The sequence below is a fragment of the Tigriopus californicus genome, chromosome 5 (assembly GCF_007210705.1).
Source record: "Tigriopus californicus strain San Diego chromosome 5, Tcal_SD_v2.1, whole genome shotgun sequence".
NCBI lineage: Eukaryota > Metazoa > Arthropoda > Copepoda > Harpacticoida > Harpacticidae > Tigriopus > Tigriopus californicus.
Window position 1 is genome coordinate 2,667,441 of NC_081444.1, and position 2,886 is coordinate 2,670,326.

Consider the following 2,886-nt stretch of genomic DNA (forward strand, 5'->3'; position numbering starts at 1 on the left):
AGCTGGCAATTTAACAAAAAGAAAGAAGTGCCAAACTAAAAAAAGCAAATTAGAATTAAATTGGGAAACGAAAGAGTGCCGCCAAAGCATTCTCCAAGATGTTTTTTCTTGCGTTCTTTGTTCAGTTGATATAAGTCACACATTTGTTGGAATTCAAAGTTTTTCAATTAAGTTTCTCACCCAATTTGACGTTTTATTACTACGTACAATAAGGTCCAAGTTAACAAGAAGAGAGAATGTTTTTTTTAAAATAAATCATACAACATGGGGTTCTGATTCACTCTCTTTCACAATGCGTCCAAAGTGATTCATGAGAAATGGTGAATTACCAGTACAATTGCCGTGTCCACTGATGACAATCAAAAGATGAGTCCATCCCAATTTGATTTGAACAATGCATTTCCACCAAGTGACCTGATCCATGGAAGAAAATTCGTTTGCAATCATTGATTCCATGCTATTTCCTTACATTCGAGTCGGACAATTGAATCGAGGTTATATATGCATCGACCAAGGATAAGTAAACCCAAACAGTGTGAGGCACTCATTTTTAAGAATGAGTGAGCACAACCTTCCTTCTTTGTATCCTCAATCACGATCACCAACTCACATCAAATTTCAAATCACACTTGTTGACAGAGTGTCGCCCAAGGATTTGCTTCCGCCAAATCTTGCATATCATCCACAAATTGCCCAAAACATCTGAGTCCTATCCAAAGATGACTTGTCCAAATCCTTGTCACATATTACACGTACTAGCTTCCTCGTTTATTATTTTCGGCAAGCAGTCAGACACGCTAAAATACGATTAGGTAAATACCATGACTGACCCAAACGAAGGTGCTGGTTTTTCCTTTAGCCACACCTTTTCAATGGCGACCCTCAAGTCGGTCAAGAATGTCTTGGGCAAGATGCATTTAGTGCAAAGGCTATTTGTCCAGCTAACGATGTTCATGATTTGGAAAATATTTACGTTCAACATTTTTGAACTTCAACCACAAAAAGTCTCCATAATATTGGAACCTGCTACATAAATTGTCAAGCCATCAGGTAACCAACGTCAGGCATTTTTTTTTGCAGACTTCCTTACCATTACCAGGATTGGAATCCCAGCAGTTCGAGACGAGAAGATTAATTTGAAAAAAACTAGAAAACTGACCAAGCTCAAAAATAGTCCGGAAATTTAAGCGTGTCTTCACAGCAATTGTCATCATTCGTTTAGATGTATTTTTTTGTCCGTAGAATGAGACATTTTCCGAATACTGGTTCATTTAACACCAGAGCTAGAAATAGCTACAACAGGAAAAGGCTTTGGAATGCTAAGGGAAACCCTTATGTTGAATATTTTCCTACCTTTTAAAGCCTTTCGGGAAAATGGTCTTGCTTGAAACTTCCATTAATTCAAGTGATCCCAAAACTTCTCTGTTCACTCATTCTAATTAGTAGTCACGAAGGATGGCGAACCATCTGGTCTTGAAGCTCTTTCATGACCTTCAGTTCCAGCCCAGTCGGTGCCTGTCTTGAGGCAAAATTTCAACCATCAAGTGAAAAATACAATATCCAGCTAATTGATACGGAATAGCTCACCAGATCGGGCTGATGACTTGATTCAATTTGAAAACTAGTCAGAGGAAGATAACAATCCATCCGTTGACTAGTTCAAAACGAGGAAGTAGGTCAAGAGTGTTTGTCGGGTACTTGTACACCTTTCAACCATTGGTTTCAATGCCAACGAGCTCGATAATTCGTAGTGGGAACCGCGAGCGTTTTCCTTGTTTCCACGATTTATGCATGCTGACAAAGACCAAAATCGTCTCCAGAGAGCTCTTTGGCTTACTAGCCCACACCTTCAATCGTACACGTACGTACGTTCATGTCACACCAGAGAGAGATAGTGGTGATTCTAAAACTTGCTACCTTGGTGTGGCTGTATTCAGTCCGTCCTTGAGCAAGAAGAACCAACATACCCTATTCTGAACATGAACCACGGTCCGACTGGTCAAGATAGCAACCAATTTGGACGCTCTCTCACCGCCAGACGCCGCCTTCAAGGTCACAAGTGAGCGACTAACCAAGCAAGCAACCAACCAACCAACCAACGGTAAGTTGAACAAAGACGCCAGCGTTTTTTCGTCGTCTTTGAAAACGAGTGATTTGTCACCTGAGCATCCATCTTCTTTGGCTGCACGAACGGCTGGCAGCATCTTCATCACTGAGAGAAAAAAATAGATTGGAACTTCCCTGCCGGTCATCATTGCGTAATTCTGTGCCTCGTTCTTTATTGAGGGAACATAATGGGGATCCCGAATGAGCTTTTGAGGGAGTCACGAATCGTGTTATCCCATGATCCTTATTCTTTTCCACATGGAGAGGAGGCCTACTTTGTCTCATCCATCTCTCTTTACAAAGAGGAGTGTCGTCGGAAATGAATGCTTTCAAAGATCCAGACAGTAAAAAAGTATTTTGGCTCAACCTTTTGGAATCGAAAAAAAAGTTCGGGTCCTCGACTGTAAATTGAATTTGCTCCCAGCTCCCAAGAGAAACCGACGAAACCCGCAATAATTTGAACTTTGATGTTAGAGGCACTCGAAAGTGCGCCATCCACAAAACGTGCTCCAACTTGGTGGAAACGTCCCTGCACGATTTGGGTGGGGACCCAAACCCTGTCAGTTATTATTAACCACACTTACAAAATGGGAGGCAACCCAAAGGTGTCGATCATGGCAAGATCGTGATGGATGCGACTTCCAGTCAAATTGACACCAGACAATAATGAGCATTCAGAGGCATTCATCAAAAATCGTGTCCAGTTTTGACTTCCTCGTTGGCATTTCTGGGCATAAGCTTGCTTCTATTCTTGCAATGGAAATATGCCTTAAAAGCTTT